The 21465-nt window shown below is 40.8% G+C and overlaps 1 protein-coding gene and 1 pseudogene across 6 annotated transcripts in view; one reads left to right on the forward strand and one right to left on the reverse strand.

Moving 5' to 3' along the window:
• CREB5 (cAMP responsive element binding protein 5) overlaps positions 1-21465 on the forward strand; it is a 471478-nt gene that overhangs the window by 249560 nt on the left and 200453 nt on the right. The gene's annotated exons all lie outside the window — the stretch shown is intronic.
• The window catches only part of LOC126082088 (60S ribosomal protein L37-like), a 32878-nt pseudogene continuing 26386 nt past the window's right edge, over positions 14974-21465 (reverse strand).

A 21465-nucleotide genomic window follows, 5' to 3' on the forward strand; every position in this document is an offset into this window, starting at 1 on the left:
GGAATTGCCTATTACTTGCTGCCAATTTGTTATTGAGTAGATGGTTCGGAAGTCTCAGGTGGATTACAATTGTACAAGGGCCAAAAAGAATCTTATTACCAGGGTGGAGGTCAGTGATTAACATTGTGATATGAAGTCATATTCCTTATAATGCAGGTCTTTGTAGTGTGCCAGGTTTGAGGCCTGTGTGTAGGCAATGTGACCACCCAACAGTTGATATGTTTGCCTGTGACTGAAAGGAGGTGGTAAATTCCTCTTGTTGAAACGTGAATTCTTACACACATGCAGTCTCTTTCTTTCCTGTAATCATATCTCTTAAAGATGCTCATTACATCAGTCAAGCAGAAGGGGGAAGAAAACCCTTGCCAAACTCCAGCCACCAGACTTTTCCTCTAAGGCAGCTATTTACAAAAATGTGAAGACACGTTCTAGAAATGAAGGGGCACCCAAAGGCATAGAAAAGAGCAAAGAGAGGAAGACTGCATTATCCTGTAATTGCCTGAGCTAAAGAGAACAGGATAGTAGCCTACATTCCTTAAAATCTTATTATGTTTACCAAGTTCTTTATATGCATTATCTTTCTTAATCCTCACACCGGCCTCCAGAGGTAGGAACTATGTTTTTTTTCCACCTGTTTTCCAGGTGAAGAAACTGAGGCTCAGAGTTATGAAATGACTTATTGTTAAATCACACAGAGCCACTCTCAGGCACCAAGCCATGCAAGTCAAAATACTTCCACCTACTTCTCTGTAGGAGAATGTGTAGAATGATAACTTGTTTCTCGGCACCAAATGCAATCTCTATTTATATACATATGACTATGCACACTTCTATAGTATGTTTGGTGCACACTTAGACCAGTCTTCCTGTTGCCACATGTTTTGAACTTCTCATAGACTATGGCTGTATTCTCATATTTTTAGCCAGGGTCATAAAAAAAAAAATCTTTATGTTTCAAAATAGCTTTGCAGATCAAACTCGGCACAATCTGAAATGCTGCTTTTCTGTTTGGTAAGGGTTAAATGGTTGTCTCGGGCCAGCGTTTAGTTCACATCCTATAAATGGCTCTTACTCCTTGATCTGACTCACTGTATGTATTACAGCAAAGTCACTTACAGGTCAATTTATTTTTAGAATCTTAAAGAAACAGATTGTATAGGGAGTGTTTGTTTCTAACCACAGACTAATGCGAGTGAAAACATATCTTGGTGAGGAGTTTTCTTTCCATTTGATTCCTCTGCCCATGACTCTCTGTTGGTGATAAGTCTTTCTATGTCCTGTTAGACTGCTTTTGGGTGATTTAAATAGAGAAACAGCAGGATTTAATACCAACATCTTCCGCAAGCTGGAAAAGTTCTGCAGCGTGCAAATGAGTTTTTTTTTTTTAAAGAAAATAAGTCAAAAAAGAATGAAAAACATCAATATTCATAAAAGGGAGAAAGATTATGTACCTGTTGCCAACCTTGCAATTTTGCAATAGAAGTTCTGTCTGAGGCCAAACCCCAGAAGTATGATAAAGCAATAATTATGACCACGACAATGATGATGATGATTTCCACCACCATTAGCGGAGATTCTGGATTCATCATTAAATAAATAAGACTTGCTGCTCTCTACAGGTATTCAGTCTAAACCAGATAGCATTTTCTGGTTGCATACAAATAAATAGCGTTCCCAAATACACAAGCCAATGCATAATGCAAATAGAACATTGAGGCTGATTAAACAAGTAAACCTTTATACCCTGCAGGTCTAATTTGTGTGAATTCTGAAGCCAAAGAAGAAGCAGGCACTGAGTAATTCACTCATTTTAATTTTTTCCTTCCAAGTTTGCAAGTGTGTATACTTGAGGCCAATGTCAGAGCAAGAAAGAACTGGGAGACAGAGAAAGAACAATAACACTTTTCTGTTTACATTTGATTACGTTAATTGTTCTTTGGTTTGGCTAAGACTTACAGTTTTTTCGTAACAGATGTTTAATTAGTAACAATTAATAAAGTAACAAGTAACAATTATAGAAAAATAATAGAAAAAAAACAATTAGTAAGCAATTAATAAGTAATAATGGGTTTGGGGAACCCTGGTGGTGTAGTGGTCGGCAGGCAGTTCGAATCAACCAGGCACTCCTTGGAAACTCTATGGGGAAGTTCTACTCTGCCCTAGAGGGTTGCTGAGTCGGAATCGACTCGATGGCAGAGGGTTTGGTTTGGTCTGGTTTTAGCAGGTTTGGAAATCTCAAGTTTGTTTGCAGTTCCAAAGTGTTGAATTTCATACCGAGTTCAACCGATATTTTTAAATAGTAAACTAATAAGCTTTGTACAAAAGAGGGTATGTCTGGCTCCTCCTTTAACCATCTACCTCTGCCTTACCCCAGGCAACACTCTTGTCATTTTTGTGTCTCAAATGAGCATTTTTCTCAATGTGCTCTTTGTTGTCTTTGCTAGGGATATGAACCAACAGAAGAAAAATCATTGGGCAAAGAGTCTGAAGAACTGATTTCTTGTACCCTACTTCTACCCCACCATTAACCTGATCACTGAACCTCTCAATTTTATTCCTTACTGGTAAAAAGAAGGGCTGGCCCTGTTAGTCTGAGAGCTCACTAGTCCTAACTTTCTGGAATTTTGTGTTATAGGTCAGTGAATGCAAGGTACTGGAGCAGAAGTTACAAGCATAGGCTTTAGAGCCAGTCAGTCTGGCTACTGCCCAACTTCCTCCACTGGGTGACCATGGGCCAGTCATATAATATCTCTGCACCTCAGTTTCCCATCAGCAAAATGAATGCAACAGTATCCACCTCATAGGATTTTTGTCAGATTTTTTAAAAATATGGTGTAGAATAAAGTGTTTAACTAACATTAAACTTATTGCTGTCGAGTTGATTCTGACTCATAGTGACACTATAGGACAGAGTAGAACTGCCCCATAGAGTTTCCAAGGAGCAGCTGGTGGATTTGAACTCCTGACCTTTTGGTTAGCAGCCGAGCTCTTAACCACTGTGCCACCAGGGCTCCTTAACTAACATTGGCTAAGCATTTACTATAAGCTAGTGTTCTGCCAGGATTTTATATGCACCGTCTCATTTCTCATGACCACATTATAGGATGGATACTGTTATTAACCAGTTGCTGTTGAGTTAATTCCAACTCATGGACCCCATGTGTGTCAGAGTAGAACTGTGCTCCATAGGGTTTTAGTGTCTGATTTTTCTAAAGTAGATTTCTAGCTCTTTCTTCTGAAGTGCCTCTGGATGGACTCAAAGCTTTTGGTTAACAGCCAAGTGCATTACCATTCGTGGCTTAGGAAGTTGAAACAACTGAATTCAAGTTATAGGGCTTGTAAGCATGGAGCTGGAGTCAAGCCTAAGTAGTGCAGGCCCAGGCCAAGCTTTTGACTCATGTGCTATGCTGTCAGATACAGATAATTCTCATTATCCATGGTAGTTATGTCCTATAAAGTTACCATGAACACTGAATTATTTACCACTGAACCGTTGTTCCTAGGGGAAATACGGGGTTAGGTTCCTGCAAGCCTCTGGTCACAACATTTTTGTCAGCTGATGAATACTGAACCTTTTAAAAAATGTTTTTCTATTTAAAGACACCTTATTTAATATATATTGTGATTCATTAACACTGAACTCATGGCCAGCAGCACTGTGACTCATGCCTGAGCCAAGCTTATCTCACACATGTATTTTCTGCTTAAGGCACACCAGCCTTCATACACTAAGGATAGTAGATAGCACTTCAGCACTACGTTTGGGGAACATTTTAAACAGTGAAATCACCAACTAAGAGCACACAACTGCAAAAGCTGTGGAACTAACTAGACCATGAAAAGGACACTGGCTTACATTATGAGCTGAAACAAGAAGGCCTGCCATTGCCTTGTTCATCCTCAGCTGGGAATGTTGTGTCGGGTGACTCAATTTTTTTGTCACTCTACACATGTTCACAAATGACTGTGAAAGTGTTGTAGGTATTGATTTTGGGGTTACAAATACATTATAGTGAACAAGTGAAAGTTTGCAAATATGGAGTCTGTGAATAGTGAGGATCTACTGTCTCTTTCTCCATTTTCCCCACACATGTTGATTGTCGTTAGCTGCCATTGACTTGGTCTCTCACTCATGACCCACGCACAACAAAATGAAATGTTGCCTGGTCCTGGGATCATTACGATCCACAGAGTTTTCATCTGCTGACTTTTGGAAGTAGATTGTCAGGTGTTTCTTCTTAATTCATCTCAGTCTGGTCAGTGAAAAGGATGAGTTTTACTTTGCTCTCTGAAACAGCTACCTCACCCGTCATTCCGATTTCTTGCCAGACGTTGGTACGTTCAACTGCAGCTGGAACACAGGGTGAGATAGTCAGTCTCTCCTATCTGTATTCAGTGCCTGGCAGAAATGGAAGGAACTACAAAAATAATTCACTCTACCCTGTGGCTCTCGGATTGACTTATATAGTCAAAAAGAAGGGGATCCTTGTTAGTGGCTGGAGTTAAAATCCCAAAGTGCAGTCAGCCAAAACCTCATCCAGATGCGAGTGTGTGGTCACTGGTCATGCATTTCTCTTTGCTGAATTCCGTACAGCCAAGGCAACTGCCTTGCCTCGCTGCAGATCCACAGGGGAAAAAAGTTATGTGCACTTGTATGTAAAAGCACGCAAGTGGAGTTCTCCCTCGTCATCAGGAATGCTCGATACAGCAGTGTTTATTTCATGGCCTCCGTCCATGGAAAAAGCACCATCATTCTTCATGGGGGGAAAACTGACCCAGGTCTTCCTTACTGGTTGCTTGTTTTATTAAAATGGTGTAACATCATGGAGGATAATCTATTTCAATAAAAGCAATTTTGTGAAATTATAAAAGTGCTTGCATTTTAGTGAAATAACTACTGTTGGAGTATTTAGCTATTGTCAGCTAAAAAAGCACATAAGTTGCCATGAAATACTGTCTGCTCCTTTTCTTCGCCTGATGTTTTACATCCTCTGGGAAAAATATATGACAATGATGGCCTAACTGACTATTGTCTTTTATCTTAGGGTACACTCTTTTTATTAGTTCATTCTTTGGGATGTTATTTTATTTTTAAAACGTAAATTAGCCATTTCATGATGATATAATGGATTATTTCCTGTATATTCTTTATTATATAGCCCCAGAATAAGTCATCTTTATTGTGTATGAGAAATGACATTTGTTTCTGCCTTAAAATATCATTTGTCCTTTGTTAAATTCTCTACTGGCTAAAATTTACCATTCCTGCTAATTGAGTTGTGTGACTTTTAGTATAAAATATTTGGAGTGATTGAAGTTTGAAAGAGTTCAAATTTAAATAAAGTTACTTTGGTAGTCTGTCTGATAATAGCACTAGCTAATATTCATTGAGTAGTTACTAATAAAGAAGGCTGAAGAAGAACTGATGACTTCGAATTGTGGTGTTGGTGAATATTAAATATACTGTGGACTGCCAAAAGGATGAACAAATCTGTCTTGGAAGAAGTACAACCAGAATGCTCCTTAGAGACAAGGATGGCGAGACTGCATCTTACATACTTTGGGCATGTTATCAGGAAGGTCCCTGGAGAAGGACGTCATGCTTGGTAAAGTAGAGGATCAGCAAAAAAGAGGAAGACCCCCAACGAGATGAAGTAATACAGTGGCTGCAGCAATGGGCTCAAGCATAACAGTGATTGTGACCATGGCACAGGACTGGGCGATGTTTCATTCTGTGGTACATAGGGTCGCTAGGAGTCGGAACCAGCTCGACGGCACCTAACAACAACAACATTTACTATATGCTGGGACATGGTCCAAGCTTTATGTATGTTAACCTAACAATCTTCACAATGATCCTATGAGGCAAATTACTATTATTATTCCCGTTTTACACACAGGAAGATCAAGGCATGAGAGGCTAAATAAGCTGCCCATGGCCCCACAGCTATTCAGTACTGTTTCTGGACTTCAAATCCTGGTAGTCTGGTACCAGCATCTACTCTCTTAACTTCCGCCCCTTATTGCCATTTTAAATCTTGGGGTGATGAATAAAACCAAATCAAACCAGTTGTTGCCTCATAGATTTCATGTCTGTCAGAGTACAGCTGTGCTCCATAGGGTTTCCAATGGCTGTGATCTTTCAGAAGTAGATTGCCAGGCCTTTCTTCTGGGGCAACTATGGTGGTTTTCAACTGCCAACCCTTCGGTTAGTAGCGTTTAACCATTTTCACCACCCAGGGATTTTGGGTGATGAATAGAATCCATTTTATTGCTTTGAAAGGGCGATTTTTAAATGAGTACAAATAGATTGTTTCTTTAGTCAGAGGGAGAAGGAAGAGCCCATCAAGAAAGGGTGTAAAGAATAAGCAAGAATTTGTTCTTTCTCAAGCTCTAGTGAAAGGTCTGGTGAAAGACGCAGAGTAAGTCTTACTCCCCCTGGTGTTCAGAAAAGGAGCGTGTTGGGGACCCTGAATCAGATTTGAGGAAAGAAGTACCAGGAAGGCTTCATTTCCTTTCTGTCCCTAAACTAGAGAAATGAAAAGCAGCCAGAAAGTGAGACAGGAGTTTCTTTCCTCACTGTTTTTGCTCTCAAGGCTTGCAATAAGTTAGAAACAATCAGCATCCAATTGTAACCTTTGACAAAATTATTAAAATTTCTAATTCCCCCAAATTTCTCCTGTCCCCTACTCCTATCCACTCGGCCACACCCCTGGCCTTCTTCCAGGGCTTCTGGTTTTCCGTAATTAACGTGGTGGTTCATATCTTCTTTCTTTCTTTGCTTGTCTTCTACTCTGGCTGCTGGGGATGTGTTCCAGAATTCCCATCACAATTGCCTTGCTGTTGTAGCTTCGAGTTTCTAATAGACAACATTCCATGGAGAAAAATGTAAGATCGCCTTGAATTTTCAAGGCAACTTGAACTTCAGTTCTTGTTATTAGATAAAATGATGCTGGGACCATGAGTTTAAAGAGTGGCTCAACCCTGATTACCTGCTGCTTTCACTTGGGAGCTTTAAAAAAATACCAAACCCTGGGCCCCACCCCTGGAGAGAAGTTTGATTCATTTGTTCTGGGGTGGAGCCCAGGCATCAGTATTTTTTTTTTTTTTTTAATATGAAGTCATGGTTGGGAAACACTGGTCTAGATTAATTTTTTGGCTTAAATTTGAATACCAAGACCCTGAAAGGCCATAACTCAGAAATATGTAAAATTCATTTAAATGGCCAATTGTAGTTCCCATGACCTGTCTCTCGAAAAGTGAAAAGAGATTTTTGCTATAAGTGATAGTCATTCCCAGAATAAAGGAAATATTCGTAGTGCTTTTGAAGTAAAAGGCAAGGAGGGCTGGGCTGCCTGCCCAGCGAGCCCTGGTGTCTGGGCCTTTCCAGCCACATCCTTGCAAGAGGCCAAAGCCTCTCAGGGGGCACTGAGCTTCTGTTAAAGGGGATGGAAAAATCTGGAAACAGAAAATAGTGATGACTGCACAGCATAAGGAACGTAATTAATGTCACTGACTTGTACATGTAAAAAATATCGAAATGGATATGTTTTGTTACATATATATATATATTTTAAGCAAAATTTAAAAAGAAAGAGGCCAAAGCCTTTCATGGCTAAGATGTTTCAGCTCATCTTCAGCCTGAGACAAACCAAGCTGATCACCAGAAATCATTTTTATGACAATGCCTGCTGGCACATACTAGGTGCTCGAGAAATCAAAACTCGTACGTGGCTTAGTGCAAAGAGCAGGACCACTGTTCCTGTGTGCGCTTAGAGATGGGCCTGGGTTCCTCATCTGTAAAACTGAGGCAGCGAGGCCTGCTTTGTGGGATTGCTTTCAGATTCAATGATATAACTTATGTGAAAGTTCCGGATTACTTAGCATCACACAATAGTAACTCCTCTCCTTTCCTCTCTTTTCCAGTGATCTAAAAAAGGTCTTCCCAGTTCAGAGGAGGGGGGTTTTCTCATTATAAATATCAGGCAGCCCCTCCAGTTATTATGATATTGGCCAACATGATCATTGTATTTTTAAGTGATGCCAGTGAGGGATAGTTTTCCTATCTCTCGTCTGTAAGACACTAAAGACAGCGCTCCAAGGACATCTGTGGTCTATAGTTACAGCGCACACGGCAAGACTGCACAGGTTTCCTGGACTCAACTCTGTTTATTTACGGAGACCTGTTACTGCCAGTGCCGCCACAGCCACCAACCACGCCTGCTTATTGTCCGTCTCCAGTCTGGTCACCTCTCATAGTTCTGATTTGCCCCAGAAAGCTTAGCGTCTGTCAATCGACTTCGTACTCTAAAGCTTCCAGAAGATGTTTCAGCACCCAAGGAAAATAAACAGGCTTCTCCAGAGCCCAGGGGCATGGCGCTGATTGTTTCAAGTGGGAAAAGGAGGAAGAGACGAAATTCAGCAATGTCTCTGCGGGCAGCTAGAGGGAACAGAACTCAGGCAGAAGAAAGTGGGGACTCAGAGAACACCACACGCCTGATGGGGGGACAGACAAGTATTGTGGAAGGGGGTCACGGGACGGCCTCATACAGTCAAACAGCAGCATCTCAGCAATTAGAGATGATACGCTGTGTGGTGGTGTTTTTTATATATTTCTATGACTTTTCTAGGAAAGACCCTTTTTAAAAAAAAAAAAATTTCCACTGCTGTGTCATTCATTTATTCATTCATTCAGCAAATATTGACTATGTTCCTATAATGGGCCAAGCACTGTCCTAATACTTGAGAAGCAGGAAGGACAGCCCTGACTCATGGAATCTAGTAGGAGAAAAAAAGATCATTTAAAAAGCAGGAAATATTGATAAATTTAACTACACTAAAAAAAAAAAAATTTTTTTTAAACCTTAAGTCAGACACCCAAAGCCTCATCTCCCCAATGTCCCTTTTCTTTACCCGATTTAGGATAGTAGTTAAGAGACTAAATCAAGCTTCTGTTTAATTCTTGGGTTTACCACTTATTACCCATGTGATCTTGGACCAAATGGTGCCTCTTGTTTACTTGTCTGAGAATTGAATGAGACAATACATGGAAAGTTCTTAAGAAAAGTGTTTAGCACACAGCAAGCACTCAACCAGTGTTAGACTACTCCTATTAATTCACCCAGGTAAGTTAAGAAAGAAGCTATGGGGAAATCCAAATGACTAATTTATTGCCTGCTCTTCCTTGCCCCCCTCCCTTGTCCTCCTTCTACCTCCTTTCTTCCCTGGGAGAGTTGTTCTGGAATGTATCCAGGTGCAGGTCAGCGAGCTGCTCAGCTGTTGTTGGTTCCTGAACTCTTCTTTCTGGCCTCTATAGACAGAGCAACGGGATCTAGAACAGCCAACAAGCAACTCTGTTCACTGTTGAGCAGGTGGGCTGGCAGTTGAGGAGTTTCCCTCCTCCAGAAGATAGCAGGGACAGTCAGAGGTCAAACAGTCTGTTGCTTTTAGAAAACTTAGCAGCCTTCTAGGGCTAGGAAGGCCCTCTTAACAAAAGGGCCATCACATCCTCCTTCAAAGATCACCTTTGCTTCTTGGTTGCCACTAATCTTGTTTTCAAAGCTTTGGCCCTCCCTGAATCTGATATTCTGAACATCTGTCTCAGCTTTGTGTAAGCAATGATGTCTAATAGATTTTAAAAATTCATCTTTGTTTATCTGAGAAATTGTAAACATGTAAGTGCTCTTTGCTATCTGAAGCTTCCACCATCAGCCAGAGAAGCTTTGGTATTGACTGTGCATCTGCAAATATAGAATTTTTTTTCTAATAGTGGACGGGTAATTTGACCAATGTTGGATTCAGAAGGGTGGGCGTCTACAGCACATTCAGAAAGCACAGACTCTGAGGGTCCCCTCGAGGTCTCCCAGTCTAGCCTTCCTATCTATGGCTGCTAAACTTCTTTCCAAATAGCCTGAGAAGCTTCTGCCCCAGTGTTTGATGGTGCTGTGGGTTTCGCTAGCTCAACCAGCAGCCTGCCTGGGTGATGACCACTTGGATAGCTTGAATTGTTGCCACTGCCCTGGAGCCTGTTCCCACTCCGAGCAACCCTGTAAGACAGAATAGAATTGCCCCATATGGTTTCCAAGGCTGTAAACCTTTACAGAAGCAGACTGCCACATCTTTCTCCCAGGGTGGTGGGTGGGTTTGAACTGCCAGTCTTTTGGTTAGGAGGGCCCCAGCTTGAATTATTAGAAAGTGCTACTTCTATGAAGTCAGTTATGTTTTTCTGGGACTTTTACTCATCGGACATAGTTCTACTCACTTGAAGTAACGCTAAACCCATTCATCCCTTCTCCCAAATGAGAGCTGTCTTGTTTCTTTTGAATTTTCTTTTTTGGACCAAACATCTCAGTTTGATAAATTTTTATTTGTCATTCTCCACTACCAGCCAGTTTGTGAAGATGACAGACATTGTGCACTTCTTAAACAACTAACTGATTAATTTCCCATTCCTAATAACAACTTCAGGAGCCCTGGTGGCATAGTGGCTAAAGTGCTTGGCTGCCAACTGAAAGATTGGTAGTTGGAACCCACCAGCCGCTCCCAGGGAGAAAGATGTGGCATTCAGCTTCTGTAAAGATCACAGCCCCGGGAACCTGATGGGGCAGTTCTATTATGTCCTGTAGGATCGCCATGAGTCGGAATCAACTCCACGACAGGGAGTTTGGTTTAATAACAACTTCAGCAACAATTGGAAATCTATATTTCAGTAGACCATCTCTATTTGAAAACTTTATTCTCAAATCTGTTTTTTGGAGACTCATGAATACTTGAAACCAAGTGCTGCAAAAACATGTGTTTTTCATTTTCACCTGACATATTGCATCTTAAGACATCATGCTGGGTGTGCAGCAGCTCAAAAAAGCTAGAAAAAATGTAGCCGTTAAAGACGAGCAGTGATACAGGGACACGTGGTGAAGCAAAACGGGCAATGCAGAGAGCGGTTTGGTTTATAGCTCGGGGATTATAACCATTGTGATTAAATTGATTTCAATATAGAGAAACAATAGCCTGGTTAAGAGTCTCAAAAAAGTTCCAAATATATTTTAAACCATTTTTCACCTTGATCCACACCTTGCTAGCTTAGAGTGACTTTTAACACAAAGAAAAGGTGCCATGTCTACAGGGACCTTTAATATTTATTCAACATTTATTTATAAAGTACTTTTCTTGTATTCAAGGCAGAGTATGTGTGGCATCAGCGCTATGAGGTATGTTTGGCTATCGTCACCATGTTAAGGATAAAGAAATGAGGCGCAAACATTAATAACTTACCCAAAGTTACACAGATAGCAAGTGGTCAGACCAGGGTTAAAGCCCTGACCGCAGAGCTATGGTCTCACCCACACAGTCCACCAGCAGGGCTCGGAGATGTGTCGAAACTTTGCAACCCTGAGCTTCTCTGAATGTGTCTTGGGCAGGACTGTTGGTTCTTCTTCTCTGTGGTGAGGATTTCGGGAATGCTGATTCTAAAGTGTCATCTGATTTAACCTGCCTCCCACTGGGGTAGGTGAAAATCTCATGTCCCTCTTTAGTGTCCTGGTGGCCACTGGTGAGTTGGCTTCTGTGTGGTGTCTAGTGGATATTGTTAGCTGCTTTTGCATCGACTGCAGTTCATGCCAACCCCATGCAGAATGAAATGAGGGGCTGCACGGTATTGCATCATCCCCGTGATTAGTTGCAGATCAGGCTGTTGTGATCCATAGGGTTTTCACTGGCTGATTTTCCGAAAATCTCCAGGCCTTTCTTCCTAGTCTATCTTAGTCTGACAGCTCCACTGAAACCTGTTCAGCATCATAGCAACACACTAACCTCCATGGACAGACAGGTGGTAGCTGCTCATGAGATGCATCGGCCGGGAATTGAACCCGGGTCTCCTGCCTGGAAGGCAAGAATTCTACCCCTGAACCACCACTGTCCCCATGCTGTCTAGTAGAAAGGACACTAAAACCAAGCATCAGAAGCCATGAGTTATGGTCACAGCTGTGCCAAATACCAGCTGTGTGATCCTGGGCAATTCCTAAGATTCAGTTTCTTCATCTGTAAAAATATCCATCTTCCAGGTGTGTGATGTTGACTCTTTTATTCAGCATATACTGAGCTTCTTGTATCTGCCAAGGACTTGGCAAGGCTTTGAGTGTGTGTTGTAGGTAAAACAGACATAGTGCTGTTTTCGTGGAGCCAGCAGCCAAGTGAGGGAGCTAGACAAAAAGAAGTAAGCAAAACGTGTATATTTATAAATGGGGATAAAGATTCCGAAGAAAACAAAAGGCTTCCACACTGGGGGATAGAGTGGTTGGGAGTGCCTGGTTGGATAAGGTGGCCAGGGGAGGTCTGTCTGAGGAGATTGTGTCTGAAAGATGAGAAAGCATCTGCCAAGTGAAGAGAAGAATTCCTGGCCTAGGAATAGCACCTTTGAAGGATCTGAGCTGGGAAACAGGATTAAATGAAAATACTGTATATGAGGGCACTTGGTAAGCTAAAACAGGCTAAACAGATGCAAGAATGATCTATTGCAAATGAAAAAAAAAATAGCATTGGCCACTTGCAAAGAACAGCTCAGACCATATTCTTCCCATAAGAGTCAAGACTAGCATTCCAACCCAGTGAAGTTTGTTCCATTTTCACAAGATAACAGCCTTTATCCCCCAACACCAAAACTTGAAGTGCCTGGACTGAACAAACATCAGTGGTCATGTTTTCCCTGATTTCCATCATCTACCAAGGAACAGAACTTCCTCCCTCCTCACTTTTCCATTTCCTCTACCTTCTGTCTTTGCAGATTGGGCAACAATTTCTAAAAATTTCCTGAAGTTGACTAATGACAGGACATGGGTGTCTGAAGTCTGAACTGCCTGGCTCAAGCTAGGATGAGATGTTAGAAAAAGAGTGACGAGGGCGCCCCCTCTGAATCTCCTCCCTCTCCCTCTCTCCTGTTGGTGCCTTGATTTCGGGGTAACTGTCAGCAGGACAAGCTCCTAATTTTCTTTTCAAATGTTTTGGTCTTTAAATTTTATTCCCCTTCCTTAAACATATCTATGGTATGTAAAGAAAATTGGTAATGTTAAAACAGAAAGGGCTTACTATAATGGGATCCTGAGAGAATGGACAATACTGCAACTTCTTCAGCTTAGTGTTTCTTATCCAGGAGGTATAATTGAGGTCTTAGCTCCAGTGCCATCAGAGAGGACTTATCCGCCCACTCACTCTCAAGTTAGCCCGCCTGGGATCCCAGTCTCCCTCTATGACATCAACCTTAACTTTCCCTTATAGCATTTATCATTCTCTGAAATGATGTCGCATATATATTTGTTGTCTGTTTATCATCCGCCTTACCCACTATGACATAAGCACCATGAGTTCTGGATGCTTATCTGTCCTGTTCACTTTGAGTCCCCAGTTTTTAGAATAATGCCTGTCATATAACAGGGACTCAGTAACAAAATGAGTGAATATTCCAGTAGATCAAATTATAATGACTAGAAATAACACTTTCATAGCTCTTATCATATACCAGGCACTATACCAAGCACTTTAAATATATTATTTCATTTAATCATTATAAATAAATCATGGCACAATGGTTAAGAGCTTGGCTGCTAACCAAAATTTCAGCAGTTCAAATCCACCAGCTGCTCCTTGGAAACCCTATGAGGCAGTTCTATTCTGCCCTGTAGGGTTGCTATGAGTCAGAATTGACTTGATGGCAATGGATTTAGTTTAGTCATGTGGTAGCCACTAGTATTAGTCCTGTTTATAGATGAGTAAACTAAGGCACAGAGAAGTGAAATAATTTTCCCAAGAGCACACAGCTAATAAGTGCCAGAATTAGGATTCAAATTCAGAATCTGCTCTTTTGTCCACTCTATATAGAATAGGTCGCTAATTAAAAAAAAAAAAAAATTGGCACTACCAAAAGAAATAAAACTCTTTAAAACAAAGTTATCTCCCACAAACGAGAAGCTTCATCAGTTTAACCAAAGGCTTCAATTTTGTGTCTGTGTTTGTTATATGTGTGTGTAAAAAGAAAACAAATGTAGACAATTGGGCATTGTGAATATTCTCTTGGTAGACATTCTGAACTCTTGGATTACTGGCAGTTACTTCTGCTTCTGTCTACATCTCACACCTACTAAAATACTTCTAAGAACACATAAAGAGAAAGTAAAAAAAAATCCCTTTGAAAAGCATATCTCAGGAGGATTCAAATGGATTGTTTTTTAATAGACTTGTTGTATCAACAAATACCATTTCTACACTGTGCAAGATGCTCACAAGCAGCCAGACCAGGCTGAGAATGTTAAGTCCTGAGCCTATTGGTCATCCTTTTGATTTGTTGACCGCTTTGTGTATGGTTGGTTCTGGAACTGACAAGGGGGCCAGTGGTAGTGGTGGGGTGCATGATAGGGGGAGTATGAATGTATGGGCTTTGTGAGCTTGTCCAGTGTAATAAGGACAGAGGCGGGGGCCTGGCATCCTTCTTTGGGTTCCCTTGGTCGCATATCTTCAGATCTAAAAGATAATGATCTAGCCTGTCTCCAGTCATTGGGCAGTACAAATTCTGTGCTGCCTATGAAACCAGACAGAATCTCTAAATCATTGTTATCTGAAGCCAGGAGTCTGGCTCTTAAATGTAAGAGTGAAAAGAAAATCGATGAGTCTGAAACTTTAGCCTGTCTTCTTGGCTATCTGATAAGTTAAGATTCCCAGAACAAAAAGTAAAATGAAGGTAAGTGATAACAATTTTAAGCCTCATCTTTTTCTCAGATGTTGGCAGTGCTTTGTAAATGTGATCCTGGCATTTCCCCTTACAGCCTGTAAGATGGCAGGCAAACTCCCACATGAACTTTGTTTGAGCATGCTTCTGAATAGTGAGTGACTAGTAGCTCCTAGTTCCAAAGGAGCTTTTTTTTTTTTTTAATTTTAAAATTTGTAATACTAGAACATTTATTGCGCAACTAAGCTTTGAACTCCTTAAGATGAACTGGATGCCGCAACAGCTGCCCTCTTGGGTTTAGGTGTTGTTTCTTCACGGACACCATGACTGAATCTGTGGCTTACAATTTTTAGGTGTTTCTTTTGACCAGTACTGGTAGTATTTCATCTTTTAGCTTTGGCACTCCAATTGTACTTTCTCTTGTGCTTGGCAGGGTAGCCACATTTGCCACAGGTCAACTTCTGAAGGTGGTAAGCCTTAGAGCCACAGCAGCGGCACAACGTGTGTGTCTTATTGCGACGCTTTCCAAATGATGATGTTTCCTTGTCATCTCGCTTCTGCAGCCAAGGCCAAAGAGGCTGGAAGAGAAGGGACTTCCGCTATAGTCAAAGGGTTTTTTTTTTTTTTTTTATCATTTTCACCCAAAACTTTAATCATGTCATTTTCTTTTCAGACCAGTTGGCCAGATAAATGCATACTCATTAATTAAATTAGACTGATATTTTATAATAAAAAGGACAAAAAGATCTCTATACATCCCCATGATATGCTTCACTCTGTCCTTAAGGGACAATATTTTATTAAAGTATATATTATTCATTTTAAAAATTATTATGGGCTACACATCATGATATTCCATTTTCATCATGCCATTCACCTGCTCAAAAACTTTAGATGGTACCCCATTTCTTGTTGTCTGATTTCTAAGGGCCTCACAAGCCCTCACCTTATCCTTCCTTATTTCTCAGTGGTCAAACAGGTTTCCTCGATGCCTCACATCTGGAGCTTCAATTATATGGTTTTTTCCCCTTTCTTCCAAAGGCCTAATCCACCTTACCCATTCTTCAAGCTCTGCCTCCTTTCTAGAACTTTCCAGCTTTGGTTTATCTTCCTTTCAGATTCTGGAAGGGGTTTAATTTGTATCTTTAATATTCTCATTTAATTTTACAGTTTCATTTGTTTTCCATGTTTCATTAATATTGCTATTGCGTTTTCAAGGAGATAGAAGAGCACCGTATCAGTTCAGAGCATGTTTGCCTCCAAGTAAGAAGACACACACACACACACACACACACACACACAAGAGGTTTATTTATTGTACTCATGTAACAAAAAACATGGAGGTGGGCAATCCAAGGCTGCCAACTGCAGGATATTATCGGGGATCCAGGTGCTGTCCACTTCCCTGTTCTGCTGTCCTTCATGTGTGGCTTTTTCCCTCCTAGTCATAAGGTGACTGTTGCACCTCCTGGCATCACGCCTGCATTCCAGGAAGGGAAAACAAAAAAAATCACGTGAAGGCCCAAGAGTTTTCTTGTAGTGAGAATTTACTTGTGGGTATTTATTCCATGGAGTTTCATTTATATTTCCTTTATCAGGACTATATCACATGCTACTTCTAATTAATGGGGAAGTTAGAATTTCAAGCACCTCGTCTTCCAGCTTCTACAGTAGAGAAAGGCAACTGAGAATGGTTACGATGTCTATCAAGAGAGCCTACCAAGAATATCTATCAGAGGGCCAATGCTTATATATTAAATAGATGATTAAGATTGCTAATATTTTATATTGCCATATGATACACATTTGATTGGTTTTTTATTTGGTACATTTTTCCTATACTGTACCTTACGTTCATTGCTTCTACTCTTTAATAATTTCCCCTTCATTTAGAGATGGAGCCATGGTTCTGGAAGAGGTGGCGGTGGTAGTAGTACTACAATAACTAACATTTATCAGTTGCTTACTACCTGCCAAGCACTAACCACTTGCCACAGAGTTGATTCTGGCTCCTGGTGGCCCCAGGTGTGTCAGAGTAGAACCGTGCTCCACAGAGTTTTCAGTGGCTGATTTTTCTGAAGTAGATCACCAGGCTTTTCATCTGAGTCATCTCTGGATGCACTCGAACCTCCAGTGTTTTTGTTAGCAGCTGAGCACATGAACCGTTTGGACCACCCAGGGACTCTCCTGCCCGGCACTAGGTTAAGCAATTAACATGTACCTGAGTTAGTAGACCAATCTTGAGGGATCTCACAGTGTTTTTTTTTTTTTTAATCATTATGAAAAGAGAGTTACTAATTTCAACTTGCAAGTTGCAGAAGCAAGAAATGTTAGCCAATTTTAGTCAAAGTATGTGAATATTCTTTCTTCATACTTCTCCCATGCATGTGTATTTATTTATTTAGGTTCTTAGTTGCTTATTTTGGGGCCTACCTGTTTCAGTTTTTCTACTCCACAGGGTCTTTGCTGATTTTCTTAATTCATTCATATTGTTTTCTGGGCTCAGTCACATTCCAGAATGGCCTGTGCCAGTTGACATGGTGCCTCCCAGGCTCTTGGCAGTGCACCTGAGGATTCTCAGTTGCTCCTGAGCCATGCCCTTGTTGCGTGTAGCTCAGACCTCAGACCTGGGAGCCAAGCTTTTGGAAGGGATAAATAAAGCATGTCCAGCAACTCGTCCGTTGAGAGTGCCAAAGGAATCAAATAAAATCAACAAATAGTTACTGAGGCTTGCGGAGCTGGATGAAGACTTAGAGATCATCTGTCCCAATTTCTTCATTTTTTAAAAAGTTTAATATATTTTTTTATTTTCCTATTTTCTTTTTTTTTAATAAGCAAAGACATTCAATCAACACTCCTTATTTAACGAAAGAGGAAAACAAAAGGCAAGGCCACACAGCTCGTGGCTAGAAGCCATGTTTGGGTGGCTTGCTTCTGCCCCATACTCCTCATTTGAAGGATCCTGGCTAAGGGTATCTGCTGGTCATTTCCTTTGCAGACTGGTCGAATAGGTAAATGTCTATTTGTGAATTAAACTGATATTTTTTATAATGGAAAGGGCAAAAAGAAAGGGGCGGGGGATGAAGGATACAGAGAAGTCGTAATAATAACTTCCATCTGTGGAACGTGTTTGAGAATTTTCACATGCAGTCGTCATAACCATGGTGGGAGCTGGGCAGGGATTGTTAATGCCATGTGACTGATGATTTTATCACTGTTCCTCCTCTTGCTGACGGGCCCGTCCCACTTCCCACCCTCAGTGGAGGCACCACCACACACCCAGCCAGCTTTTTTTCTGGGTAGCACTTATTTCAGCTATAATAAAATAACTTATTTATATAATTATTTGTTTAATGTCTCCTCCCCTAGACTGTCAACTCTGCAATGACAGGTATTAAGCCTGCCTGTTATATCATCAGTTATTCTGACTGAATCAATCATCAGTCATCCTAGACTCTTTCCTTTCCACCGTAACTTACAACCTGAATGTTTGTGTTCTAATTTTTACCTATTTGGAATATCTCATATCTGTTCCTTCCTCTTCATCCTCCTATAACTGTCTTACTTCAGGCCCTCATTATCCTTTCTCTAGTCTCTTAAGTGGTCTCTCATATCCAGCCTCCAAACTGCTGAAGCTAGAGCTACTTTTCTCAAATACAGATTTGATCATGGGATGCTTCCTAGCTTAGAAATCCTCCAACTTCAATCGTGCCCTACAGCTTTCATGGAGTCATTCACTCACTCAAGAAATAGTTCCTAAGAGGCTGTCATTTGCTACACACTGTATGCAGGGGCTTTCCATGGAGAGGTCTATATAGTAGTTTACTCTCAAAGAGCTTACAGACTAATGAGGAAGACAGATAATAACCGAGTAAAACTTGATACAATAGCTGCAGTAATGGGCTCAAACATACCAATGATCATGAAGATGGCACAGGACTGAGCAGCTTTTTGTTCTGTTGTACATAAAGTTGCCATGAGCCGGAACAGACTCAGTGGCAACTAATAGCCACAATAACGACAAAGTACTTAAAAGTATAATAACAACTTGTGCCCATTGTCAGTAGAAAGGATGCAAATAGGGTGCTAAGAGAGAAACTAATGGGGAAGGGCAAAAAAAAGGAAGAAGAAGGGAATAAGTTAGGTGGGAAAGATTTTTCTAAGAAGTGGCATTTCAGATGAGACCCCACAGACAAGAAAGTGCTGGCCATGTGAAGGAGTAGAGGGAAAAGCATTCTGTACAAAAGGAACACGGGGTGGGGGCCCATTGGTGGGGAAGAGCTTACATTGTTTAGTCTATGAAATGAGGGTATTACCATGGATGATACCTGATTCTTTCTAGCTCTATAATTTAACCAATTAAGAACCTAGGTTTAAATGTAAAGTATGGAGTGATTTACAGCGTTTATCTTTACTGTATCACTGTGTTTTTCCAACAACACTTAGTGAATAATTTGACCAAGGAAAATTAACAGATGGAAGGTCTGGGAATGAAAAGCCATTCAGAAAGCTTAGTACTTCAAACCACATGGTATTATCAATTTGTAGCTTGACATCTGTTTTGGTTACTGTCTTAGGCGGGGTTCTCTAGAGGAGCAAAACCAGTAAAGTGTATAAGTATAAATACATAGAGAGTGATTTATCTCAAGAAAATGGCTCATGCTATCTTGGAGGCTGGCAAGTCCCAAATTCGTGGGTAAGGTGTCAGGCTGGAGGCTTCTCTGACTCACGTGATTGCAGGGGCTGATGAACCCAAAATTGAAAGGCCGCTGGCTCGTAGGATTGTGGGAGCTGACGAATCCCAAGATCTGCAGGTCAGGCAGGTGCCAAGAACTGGAGGTCGGAGGATGATGAGTTGGATGCAGGATCCAGAGAGAGCTTTGCCAGAACATCCACATATATTGGATGGAGGCCACACCCCCAAGGAAACTGGCTTTCAACTGATTCGGCTTTCTACTAATTGACTGCTTACATCAGACTCCAGAAATGAAGGATGATTACATAATATATGCCAAACCACTGGGAATCATGGACCAGACAAGTTGACACATAACCTTAACCATCACAGTTACTTTATCTCAGTCTTTTGGAATCTTTGTTATAAGCCTCATTAACCATAGAGACTCCTTCCCTGGGTGTAAACATTGACTTATAATGCTTAATTCATGGTCTTTCCTGGATTTTTCCAATTGTTACCACATTTCTGGGCTTGTATACTGGATGCAGGGGGTTTTGTAAGGTATATCAGCAAAAATATGGACTAAGAACTTATAATATGTAGCAGTCATTACGGTGACAGTGAAGAAAACTTTGGCCCTAGTCTTCATTCAAATTGCTTTCTTAAAGACCAGACACATATGTATTTTAATGCAGAGCTAGTGGCTGGGAGGGTGTACATATTCTTTCTCTGTTAATCTTAAGAGAGAGTATACCAATGCAACTGACACTGTTACAACTTGTCTTAATATACTCCATGGGCCGTGAGCTGTTAGTCCATTTTATATAAGAAAAACCTGAGACTGAGAATCAGCAAATGATTTTTTGATCTCACATAGCAAATCAGGGTATTTTGTGTCTCCTCTGAAAATCTGGTTAGGTTACAAGTACAGAACACTTTGCACACTCCTTCCCAAATTCCGGAGAAGTAAAATGTCTATATCCATTGTTTGTTTTTGTTTTGTTTCTTTGCCCTGATTATTTATTGCATGAGTGCAAAATGTGCTTGAAATACATTTTTGCTACACTTTAAAAATATTTTTAAATGGAATATGTTTAGCTAGTATGTGCAGTGCTCGCACCTAGCCAGTAGCCCTCCTGCTGCCATATTTCCTCTGAACCAATTGAACAGTAAGGATTCAGCATAATGATTCCAATCCCTTCTCTTATAATGAGGCTTGAAACTTAGTTGTAAGGTCTGATAAGTTCCTTGTCCTTGGTGTTATCTTTGTTTAGCCTCTAGCATTTTCCAGAATAAGTCCGATGTTCTGGTGAAAACTTGGGTCACTTTTTAAAACAAATCAGATCAACACAATAAAACAAAAATCCTTTAAACAAATGTGCTGTGCTGAACTGGCAACAACAATTTCTTAGCTCTGGACAAGGGATTAAGCATTTTCAGAAGCCTTAATTTTTGTACCGAGGTAGAAAACCAAGAAGCAAAAATATGGACTTTTGTAGTATTTGTTACATCTGATCTCGAAGGTACACATTTTTGCCTTTCTCAGAAATGAGTATTGAACTATGTATTAAATTCAGTAAGAGAAATCCATATTTCAATTTCTCATAGTCTGTGAGTGAATTGAAAACGAAGCATCCATCGCTGCTCATTGCTCTGACTCCTCACTAGAACTTGAGTAACTCAGGCTACACAATAAACTCGGACTCCAAGATGCACAAAGTCCTATCTGATGGTCATCAAGAGCAGTCTCACCAGCTATGCAGCAGAACCAAGCTCTCCACTAACTTTGAATTTGGGGGGGGGGGGCAAGAGTTTGTTGTAAACCAGGTTCCTTTGACACTTAAAAACATTTCAACCCCGAGGCCAGCAGTGGTGCTGTGGAGTCAAAATAGACATTTGTAAATCCTGCTGGAGACCACAGGAACTCACAACTGGTCGTGTTTGTGGTTTTCCATACACCCACTCGTGCAAAAACTTTATAGCACAAGTATTCACAAGAATCAGTTGGACTTATAAGACTATTATTCCCTTAGTGTGTGAGGAATATAAACCCCTTATATTTCTCATTCCT

Source organism: Elephas maximus, chromosome 8, assembly GCF_024166365.1.
Source record: "Elephas maximus indicus isolate mEleMax1 chromosome 8, mEleMax1 primary haplotype, whole genome shotgun sequence".
NCBI lineage: Eukaryota > Metazoa > Chordata > Mammalia > Proboscidea > Elephantidae > Elephas > Elephas maximus.